Source organism: Ascaphus truei, chromosome 1 (assembly GCF_040206685.1).
Source record: "Ascaphus truei isolate aAscTru1 chromosome 1, aAscTru1.hap1, whole genome shotgun sequence".
Lineage (NCBI taxonomy): Eukaryota > Metazoa > Chordata > Amphibia > Anura > Ascaphidae > Ascaphus > Ascaphus truei.
This window is the reverse complement of record NC_134483.1, coordinates 551,969,197-551,983,518: the sequence shown is the minus strand read 5'-3', so window position 1 is coordinate 551,983,518 and position 14,322 is coordinate 551,969,197.

Genomic DNA, 14,322 nt, shown 5'->3' with positions numbered 1-14,322 from the left:
CACAGTATATTACAGTATTAGACACACAGTATATTACAGTATTAGACACACTGTATATTGCAGTATTAGACACACAGTATATTACAGTATTAGACACGCAGTATATTACAGTATTAGACACGCAGTATATTACAGTATTAGACACGCAGTATATTATAGTATTAGACACGCAGTATATTACAGTATTAGACACGCAGTATATTACAATATTAGACACGCAGTATATTACAGTATTAGACACGCAGTATATTACAGTATTAGACACGCAGTATATTACAGTATTAGACACACAGTATATTACAGTATTAGACACACAGTATATTACAGTATTAGACACACAGTATATTACAGTATTAAACACACAGTATATTACAGTATTAGACACACTGTATATTACAGTATTAGACACACAGTATATTACAGTATTAGACACACAGTATATTACAGTATTTGACACACAGTATATTACAGTATTTGACACACAGTATATTACAGTATTAGACACAGTATATTACAGTATTAGACACGCAGTATATTACAGTATTAGACACGCAGTATATTACAGTATTAGACACAGTATATTACAGTATTAGACACACAGTATATTACAGTATTAGACACACAGTATATTACAGTATTTGACACAGTATATTACAGTATTAGACACACAGTATATTACAGTATTAGACACACAGTATATTACAGTATTAGACACACAGTATATTACAGTATTAGACACACAGTATATTACAGTATTAGACACACAGTATATTACAGTATTAGACACGCAGTATATTACAGTATTAGACACGCAGTATATTACAGTATTAAACACGCAGTATATTACAGTATTAGACACGCAGTATATTACAGTATTAGACACACAGTATATTACAGTATTAGACACGCAGTATATTACAGTATTAGACACGCAGTATATTACAGTATTAGACACGCAGTATATTACAGTATTAGACACGCAGTATATTACAGTATTAGACACGCAGTATATTACAGTATTAGACACACAGTATATTACAGTATTAGACACACAGTATATTACAGTATTAGACACACAGTATATTACAGTATTAGACACACAGTATATTACAGTATTAGACACACAGTATATTACAGTATTAGACACACAGTATATTACAGTATTAGACACACAGTATATTACAGTATTAGACACACAGTATATTACAGTATTTGACACACAGTATATTACAGTATTTGACACACAGTATATTACAGTATTAGACACACAGTATATTACAGTATTAGACACGCAGTATATTACAGTATTAGACATGCAGTATATTACAGTATTAGACACAGTATATTACAGTATTAGACACACAGTATATTACAGTATTAGACACAGTATATTACAGTATTAGACACACAGTATATTACAGTATTAGACACACAGTATATTACAGTATTAGACACACAGTATATTACAGTATTAGACACACAGTATATTACAGTATTAGACACACAGTATATTACAGTATTAGACACACAGTATATTACAGTATTAGACACGCAGTATATTACAGTATTAAACACGCAGTATATTACAGTATTAGACACACAGTATATTACAGTATTAGACACACAGTATATTACAGTATTAGACACACAGTATATTACAGTATTAGACACACAGTATATTACAGTATTAGACACACGGTATATTACAGTATTAGACACGCAGTATATTACAGTATTAGACACACAGTATATTACAGTATTAGACACACAGTATATTACAGTATTAGACACACAGTATATTACAGTATTAGACACACAGTATATTACAGTATTAGACACGCAGTATATTACAGTATGAGACACACAGTATATTACTGTATTAGACACAGTATATTACAGTATTAGACACACAGTATATTACAGTATTAGACACACAGTATATTACAGTATTAGACACACAGTATATTACAGTATTAGACACACAGTATATTACAGTATTAAACACACAGTATATTACAGTATTAGACACACAGTATATTACAGTATTAGACACACAGTATATTACAGTATTAGACACACAGTATATTACAGTATTAGACACACTGTATATTGCAGTATTAGACACACAGTATATTACAGTATTAGACACGCAGTATATTACAGTATTAGACACGCAGTATATTACAGTATTAGACACGCAGTATATTATAGTATTAGAAACGCAGTATATTACAGTATTAGACACGCAGTATATTACAGTATTAGACACGCAGTATATTACAATATTAGACACGCAGTATATTACAGTATTAGACACGCAGTATATTACAGTATTAAACACACAGTATATTACAGTATTAGACACACTGTATATTACAGTATTAGACACACAGTATATTACAGTATTAGACACACAGTATATTACAGTATTAGACACACAGTATATTACAGTATTTGACACACAGTATATTACAGTATTTGACACACAGTATATTACAGTATTAGACACAGTATATTACAGTATTAGACACACAGTATATTACAGTATTAGACACGCAGTATATTACAGTATTAACACACAGTATATTACAGTATTATACACACAGTATATTACAGTATTAGACACGCAGTATATTACAGTATTAGACACGCAGTATATTACAGTATTAGACACACAGTATATTACAGTATTAGACACACAGTATATTACAGTATTAGACACGCAGTATATTACAGTATTAGACACACAGTATATTACAGTATTAGACACGCAGTATATTACAGTATTAGACACACAGTATATTACAGTATTAGACACAGTATATTACAGTATTAGACACACAGTATATTACAGTATTAGACACAGTATATTACAGTATTAGACACACAGTATATTACAGTATTAGACACACAGTATATTACAGTATTTGACACAGTATATTACAGTATTAGACACACAGTATATTACAGTATTAGACACACAGTATATTACAGTATTAGACACACAGTATATTACAGTATTAGACACACAGTATATTACAGTATTAGACACACAGTATATTACAGTATTAGACACGCAGTATATTACAGTATTAGACACGCAGTATATTACAGTATTAAACACGCAGTATATTACAGTATTAGACACACCAGTATATTACAGTATTAGACACACAGTATATTACAGTATTAGACACACAGTATATTACAGTATTAGACACACAGTATATTACAGTATTAGACACACAGTATATTACAGTATTAAACACACAGTATATTACAGTATTAGACACACAGTATATTACAGTATTAAACACACAGTATATTACAGTATTAGACACACAGTATATTACAGTATTAGACATACAGTATATTACAGTATTAAACACACAGTATATTACAGTATTAAACACACAGTATATTACAGTATTAGACACACAGTATATTACAGTATTAGACACGCAGTATATTACAGTATTAGACACGCAGTATATTACAGTATTAAACACGCAGTATATTACAGTATTAGACACGCAGTATATTACAGTATTAGACACACAGTATATTACAGTATTAGACACGCAGTATATTACAGTATTAGACACGCAGTATATTACAGTATTAGACACGCAGTATATTACAGTATTAGACACGCAGTATATTACAGTATTAGACACGCAGTATATTACAGTATTAGACACACAGTATATTACAGTATTAGACACACAGTATATTACAGTATTAGACACACAGTATATTACAGTATTAGACACACAGTATATTACAGTATTAGACACACAGTATATTACAGTATTAAACACGCAGTATATTACAGTATTAGACACACAGTATATTACAGTATTAGACACACAGTATATTACAGTATTAGACACACAGTATATTACAGTATTAGACACACAGTATATTACAGTATTAGACACACAGTATATTACAGTATTAAACACACAGTATATTACAGTATTAGACACACAGTATATTACAGTATTAAACACACAGTATATTACAGTATTAGACACACAGTATATTACAGTATTAGACATACAGTATATTACAGTATTAAACACACAGTATATTACAGTATTAAACACACAGTATATTACAGTATTAGACACACAGTATATTACAGTATTAGACACACAGTATATTACAGTATTAGACACACAGTATATTACAGTATTAGACACACTGTATATTACAGTATTAGACACACAGTATATTACAGTATTAGACACACAGTATATTACAGTATTTGACACACAGTATATTACAGTATTTGACACGCAGTATATTACAGTATTAGACACACAGTATATTACAGTATTAGACACACAGTATATTACAGTATTAGACACACAGTATATTACAGTATTAGACACACAGTATATTACAGTATTAGACACACGGTATATTACAGTATTAGACACGCAGTATATTACAGTATTAGACACGCAGTATATTACAGTATTAGACACGCAGTATATTACAGTATTAGACACACAGTATATTACAGTATTAGACACACAGTATATTACAGTATTAGACACACAGTATATTACAGTATTAAACACACAGTATATTACAGTATTAGACACACTGTATATTACAGTATTAGACACACAGTATATTACAGTATTAGACACACAGTATATTACAGTATTTGACACACAGTATATTACAGTATTTGACACACAGTATATTACAGTATTAGACACAGTATATTACAGTATTAGACACGCAGTATATTACAGTATTAGACACGCAGTATATTACAGTATTAGACACAGTATATTACAGTATTAGACACACAGTATATTACAGTATTAGACACACAGTATATTACAGTATTTGACACAGTATATTACAGTATTAGACACACAGTATATTACAGTATTAGACACACAGTATATTACAGTATTAGACACACAGTATATTACAGTATTAGACACACAGTATATTACAGTATTAGACACGCAGTATATTACAGTATTAGACACGCAGTATATTACAGTATTAACACGCAGTATATTACAGTATTAGACACGCAGTATATTACAGTATTAGACACACAGTATATTACAGTATTAGACACGCAGTATATTACAGTATTAGACACGCAGTATATTACAGTATTAGACACGCAGTATATTACAGTATTAGACACGCAGTATATTACAGTATTAGACACGCAGTATATTACAGTATTAGACACACAGTATATTACAGTATTAGACACACAGTATATTACAGTATTAGACACACAGTATATTACAGTATTAGACACACAGTATATTACAGTATTAGACACACAGTATATTACAGTATTAGACACACTGTATATTACAGTATTAGACACACAGTATATTACAGTATTAGACACACAGTATATTACAGTATTTGACACACAGTATATTACAGTATTTGACACACAGTATATTACAGTATTAGACACACAGTATATTACAGTATTAGACACGCAGTATATTACAGTATTAGACACGCAGTATATTACAGTATTAGACACAGTATATTACAGTATTAGACACACAGTATATTACAGTATTAGACACAGTATATTACAGTATTAGACACACAGTATATTACAGTATTAGACACACAGTATATTACAGTATTAGACACACAGTATATTACAGTATTAGACACACAGTATATTACAGTATTAGACACACAGTATATTACAGTATTAGACACACAGTATATTACAGTATTAGACACGCAGTATATTACAGTATTAAACATGCAGTATATTACAGTATTAAACACGCAGTATATTACAGTATTAGACACACAGTATATTACAGTATTAGACACACAGTATATTACAGTATTAGACACACAGTATATTACAGTATTAGACACGCAGTATATTACAGTATGAGACACACAGTATATTACTGTATTAGACACAGTATATTACAGTATTAGACACACAGTATATTACAGTATTAGACACACAGTATATTACAGTATTAGACACACAGTATATTACAGTATTAGACACACAGTATATTACAGTATTAAACACACAGTATATTACAGTATTAGACACACAGTATATTACAGTATTAGACACACAGTATATTACAGTATTAGACACACAGTATATTACAGTATTAGACACACAGTATATTACAGTATTAGACACACTGTATATTACAGTATTAGACACACAGTATATTACAGTATTAGACACACAGTATATTACAGTATTTGACACACAGTATATTACAGTATTTGACACGCAGTATATTACAGTATTAGACACGCAGTATATTACAGTATTAGACACGCAGTATATTACAGTATTAGACACGCAGTATATTACAGTATTAGACACGCAGTATATTACAGTATTAGACACGCAGTATATTACAGTATTAGACACGCAGTATATTACAGTATTAGACACGCAGTATATTACAGTATTAGACACGCAGTATATTACAGTATTAGACACACAGTATATTACAGTATTAGACACACAGTATATTACAGTATTAGACACACAGTATATTACAGTATTAAACACACAGTATATTACAGTATTAGACACACTGTATATTACAGTATTAGACACACAGTATATTACAGTATTAGACACACAGTATATTACAGTATTTGACACACAGTATATTACAGTATTTGACACACAGTATATTACAGTATTAGACACAGTATATTACAGTATTAGACACGCAGTATATTACAGTATTAGACACGCAGTATATTACAGTATTAGACACAGTATATTACAGTATTAGACACACAGTATATTACAGTATTAGACACACAGTATATTACAGTATTTGACACAGTATATTACAGTATTAGACACACAGTATATTACAGTATTAGACACACAGTATATTACAGTATTAGACACACAGTATATTACAGTATTAGACACACAGTATATTACAGTATTAGACACGCAGTATATTACAGTATTAGACACGCAGTATATTACAGTATTAAACACGCAGTATATTACAGTATTAGACACGCAGTATATTACAGTATTAGACACACAGTATATTACAGTATTAGACACGCAGTATATTACAGTATTAGACACGCAGTATATTACAGTATTAGACACGCAGTATATTACAGTATTAGACACGCAGTATATTACAGTATTAGACACGCAGTATATTACAGTATTAGACACACAGTATATTACAGTATTAGACACACAGTATATTACAGTATTAGACACACAGTATATTACAGTATTAGACACACAGTATATTACAGTATTAGACACACAGTATATTACAGTATTAGACACACTGTATATTACAGTATTAGACACACAGTATATTACAGTATTAGACACACAGTATATTACAGTATTTGACACACAGTATATTACAGTATTTGACACACAGTATATTACAGTATTAGACACACAGTATATTACAGTATTAGACACGCAGTATATTACAGTATTAGACACGCAGTATATTACAGTATTAGACACAGTATATTACAGTATTAGACACACAGTATATTACAGTATTAGACACAGTATATTACAGTATTAGACACACAGTATATTACAGTATTAGACACACAGTATATTACAGTATTAGACACACAGTATATTACAGTATTAGACACACAGTATATTACAGTATTAGACACACAGTATATTACAGTATTAGACACACAGTATATTACAGTATTAGACACGCAGTATATTACAGTATTAAACACGCAGTATATTACAGTATTAAACACGCAGTATATTACAGTATTAGACACACAGTATATTACAGTATTAGACACACAGTATATTACAGTATTAGACACACAGTATATTACAGTATTAGACACGCAGTATATTACAGTATGAGACACACAGTATATTACTGTATTAGACACAGTATATTACAGTATTAGACACACAGTATATTACAGTATTAGACACACAGTATATTACAGTATTAGACACACAGTATATTACAGTATTAGACACACAGTATATTACAGTATTAAACACACAGTATATTACAGTATTAGACACACAGTATATTACAGTATTAGACACACAGTATATTACAGTATTAGACACACAGTATATTACAGTATTAGACACACAGTATATTACAGTATTAGACACACTGTATATTGCAGTATTAGACACACAGTATATTACAGTATTAGACACGCAGTATATTACAGTATTAGACACGCAGTATATTACAGTATTAGACACGCAGTATATTACAGTATTAGACACGCAGTATATTACAGTATTAGACACGCAGTATATTACAGTATTAGACACGCAGTATATTACAATATTAGACACGCAGTATATTACAGTATTAGACACGCAGTATATTACAGTATTAGACACGCAGTATATTACAGTATTAGACACACAGTATATTACAGTATTAGACACACAGTATATTACAGTATTAGACACACAGTATATTACAGTATTAAACACACAGTATATTACAGTATTAGACACACTGTATATTACAGTATTAGACACACAGTATATTACAGTATTAGACACACAGTATATTACAGTATTTGACACACAGTATATTACAGTATTTGACACACAGTATATTACAGTATTAGACACAGTATATTACAGTATTAGACACGCAGTATATTACAGTATTAGACACGCAGTATATTACAGTATTAGACACAGTATATTACAGTATTAGACACACAGTATATTACAGTATTAGACACACAGTATATTACAGTATTTGACACAGTATATTACAGTATTAGACACACAGTATATTACAGTATTAGACACACAGTATATTACAGTATTAGACACACAGTATATTACAGTATTAGACACACAGTATATTACAGTATTAGACACACAGTATATTACAGTATTAGACACGCAGTATATTACAGTATTAGACACGCAGTATATTACAGTATTAAACACGCAGTATATTACAGTATTAGACACGCAGTATATTACAGTATTAGACACACAGTATATTACAGTATTAGACACGCAGTATATTACAGTATTAGACACGCAGTATATTACAGTATTAGACACGCAGTATATTACAGTATTAGACACGCAGTATATTACAGTATTAGACACACAGTATATTACAGTATTAGACACACAGTATATTACAGTATTAGACACACAGTATATTACAGTATTAGACACACAGTATATTACAGTATTAGACACACAGTATATTACAGTATTAGACACACTGTATATTACAGTATTAGACACACAGTATATTACAGTATTAGACACACAGTATATTACAGTATTTGACACACAGTATATTACAGTATTTGACACACAGTATATTACAGTATTAGACACACAGTATATTACAGTATTAGACACGCAGTATATTACAGTATTAGACACGCAGTATATTACAGTATTAGACACAGTATATTACAGTATTAGACACACAGTATATTACAGTATTAGACACAGTATATTACAGTATTAGACACACAGTATATTACAGTATTAGACACACAGTATATTACAGTATTAGACACACAGTATATTACAGTATTAGACACACAGTATATTACAGTATTAGACACGCAGTATATTACAGTATTAGACACGCAGTATATTACAGTATTAAACACGCAGTATATTACAGTATTAGACACACAGTATATTACAGTATTAGACACACAGTATATTACAGTATTAGACACACAGTATATTACAGTATTAGACACACAGTATATTACAGTATTAGACACACGGTATATTACAGTATTAGACACGCAGTATATTACAGTATTAGACACACAGTATATTACAGTATTAGACACACAGTATATTACAGTATTAGACACACAGTATATTACAGTATTAGACACACAGTATATTACAGTATTAGACACGCAGTATATTACAGTATGAGACACACAGTATATTACTGTATTAGACACAGTATATTACAGTATTAGACACACAGTATATTACAGTATTAGACACACAGTATATTACAGTATTAGACACACAGTATATTACAGTATTAGACACACAGTATATTACAGTATTAAACACACAGTATATTACAGTATTAGACACACAGTATATTACAGTATTAGACACACAGTATATTACAGTATTAGACACACAGTATATTACAGTATTAGACACACAGTATATTACAGTATTAGACACACTGTATATTGCAGTATTAGACACACAGTATATTACAGTATTAGACACGCAGTATATTACAGTATTAGACACGCAGTATATTACAGTATTAGACACGCAGTATATTATAGTATTAGACACGCAGTATATTACAGTATTAGACACGCAGTATATTACAGTATTAGACACGCAGTATATTACAATATTAGACACGCAGTATATTACAGTATTAGACACACAGTATATTACAGTATTAAACACACAGTATATTACAGTATTAGACACACTGTATATTACAGTATTAGACACACAGTATATTACAGTATTAGACACACAGTATATTACAGTATTTGACACACAGTATATTACAGTATTTGACACACAGTATATTACAGTATTAGACACAGTATATTACAGTATTAGACACGCAGTATATTACAGTATTAGACACGCAGTATATTACAGTATTAAACACACCGTATATTACAGTATTATACACACAGTATATTACAGTATTAGACACGCAGTATATTACAGTATTAGACACGCAGTATATTACAGTATTAGACACACAGTATATTACAGTATTAGACACACAGTATATTACAGTATTAGACACGCAGTATATTACAGTATTAGACACACAGTATATTACAGTATTAGACACGCAGTATATTACAGTATTAGACACACAGTATATTACAGTATTAGACACAGTATATTACAGTATTAGACACACAGTATATTACAGTATTAGACACAGTATATTACAGTATTAGACACACAGTATATTACAGTATTAGACACACAGTATATTACAGTATTTGACACAGTATATTACAGTATTAGACACACAGTATATTACAGTATTAGACACACAGTATATTACAGTATTAGACACACAGTATATTACAGTATTAGACACACAGTATATTACAGTATTAGACACACAGTATATTACAGTATTAGACACGCAGTATATTACAGTATTAGACACGCAGTATATTACAGTATTAAACACGCAGTATATTACAGTATTAGACACACAGTATATTACAGTATTAGACACACAGTATATTACAGTATTAGACACACAGTATATTACAGTATTAGACACACAGTATATTACAGTATTAGACACACGGTATATTACAGTATTAGACACACAGTATATTACAGTATTAAACACACAGTATATTACAGTATTAGACACGCAGTATATTACAGTATTAGACACGCAGTATATTACATTATTAGACTCACAGTATATTACAGTATTAGACACACAGTATATTACAGTATTAGACACGCAGTATATTACAGTATTAGACACGCAGTATATTACATTATTAGACACACAGTATATTACAGTATTAGACACACAGTATATTACAGTATTAGACACACAGTATATTACAGTATTAGACACACAGTATATTACAGTATTAGACACACAGTATATTACAGTATTAAACACACAGTATATTACAGTATTAGACACACAGTATATTACAGTATTAGACACACAGTATATTACAGTATTAGACACACAGTATATTACAGTATTAGACACACAGTATATTACAGTATTAGACACACGGTATATTACAGTATTAGACACACAGTATATTACAGTATTAAACACACAGTATATTACAGTATTAGACACGCAGTATATTACAGTATTAGACACGCAGTATATTACATTATTAGACTCACAGTATATTACAGTATTAGACACACAGTATATTACAGTATTAGACACGCAGTATATTACAGTATTAGACACGCAGTATATTACATTATTAGACACACAGTATATTACAGTATTAGACACACAGTATATTACAGTATTAGACACACAGTATATTACAGTATTAGACACACAGTATATTACAGTATTAGACACACAGTATATTACAGTATTAAACACACAGTATATTACAGTATTAGACACACAGTATATTACAGTATTAGACACACAGTATATTACAGTATTAGACACACAGTATATTACAGTATTAGACGCACAGTATATTACAGTATTAGACACACAGTATATTACAGTGTTAGACTCACAGTATATTACAGTATTAGACACACAGTATATTACAGTATTAGACACACAGTATATTACAGTATTAGACACACAGTATGTTACAGTATTAGACACACAGTATGTTACAGTATTAGACACACAGTATGTTACAGTATTAAACACACAGTATATTACAGTATTAGACACACAGTATATTACAGTATTAGACACACAGTATATTACAGTATTAGACACACAGTATATTACAGTATTAGACACACAGTATATTACAGTATTAGACACACAGTATATTACAGTATTAGACACACAGTATATTACAGTATTAAACACACAGTATATTACAGTATTAGACACACAGTATATTACAGTATTAGACACACAGTATATTACAGTATTAGACACACAGTATATTACAGTATTAGACACACAGTATATTACAGTATTAAACACACAGTATATTACAGTATTAGACACACTGTATATTACAGTATTAGACACACAGTATATTACAGTATTAGACACGCAGTATATTACAGTATTAGACACGCAGTATATTACAGTATTAGACACGCAGTATATTACAGTATTAGACACGCAGTATATTACAGTATTAGACACGCAGTATATTACAGTATTAGACACACAGTATATTACAGTATTAGACACACAGTATATTACAGTATTAGACACACAGTATATTACAGTATTAGACACACAGTATATTACAGTATTAGACACACAGTATATTACAGTATTAGACACAGTATATTACAGTATTAGACACACAGTATATTACAGTATTAGACACACAGTATATTACAGTATTTGACACACAGTATATTACAGTATTTGACACACAGTATTTTACATTATTAGACACACAGTATATTACAGTATTAGACACGCAGTATATTACAGTATTAGACACGCAGTATATTACAGTATTAGACACAGTATATTACAGTATTAGACACACAGTATATTACAGTATTAGACACAGTATATTACAGTATTAGACACACAGTATTACAGTATTAGACACACAGTATATTACAGTATTAGACACACAGTATATTACAGTATTAGACACACAGTATATTACAGTATTAGACACACAGTATATTACAGTATTAGACACGCAGTATATTACAGTATTAAACACGCAGTATATTACAGTATTAGACACACAGTACTGTATATTACAGTATTAGACACAGTATATTACAGTATTAGACACACAGTATATTACAGTATTAGACACACAGTATATTACAGTATTAGACACACAGTATATTACAGTATTAGACACACAGTATATTACAGTATTAAACACACAGTATATTACAGTATTAGACACACAGTATATTACAGTATTAGACACACAGTATATTACAGTATTAGACACACAGTATATTACAGTATTAGACACACAGGGCCTCATGCAGAGAGCATCGTTATTTCAAAACTCGCCATTTTTTGTTCAATTTCCTTCAGAAAACGGCATAAAATGGCGAGTTGCGAAAAACGCGCCATTTTTTTATTTCTATGTTTAAAACTCGCCTCGCGGCTGGCGAGAACCTCCATCGCGCCATTTTTAAAACTCTCCGAATGCAGAGAGGTGCGAACGGCAAGTAGCGGCTGTTCGCGCCAAAAAAAGGCGCGATTCTCGCATTTTTGCCGTGCCACGAAAATATGGCAAGATGGCGCTCGCCGCCTATAGAAAAGGGGAAAAAAAAGGCGCGAATTTGTTTTTACACGTTTCTGAAGCGCGCATCTCGCCAATTTAAACTCGCCACACGCATCCATGTTAAACATAGCAGAATTCGCACTTTTCTGCATATGGAGAATAAAACTCTCCAAAAAAGCTACTTTTTATGAAATTCGCCATTTTTAAAATTCTATGCTCTCTGCATGAGGCCCACAGTATATTACAGTATTAGACACAGTATATTACAGTATTAGACACAGTATATTACAGTATGAGACACACAGTATATTACAGTATTAGACACACAGTATATTACAGTATTAGACACACAGTATATTACAGTATTAGACACACAGTATA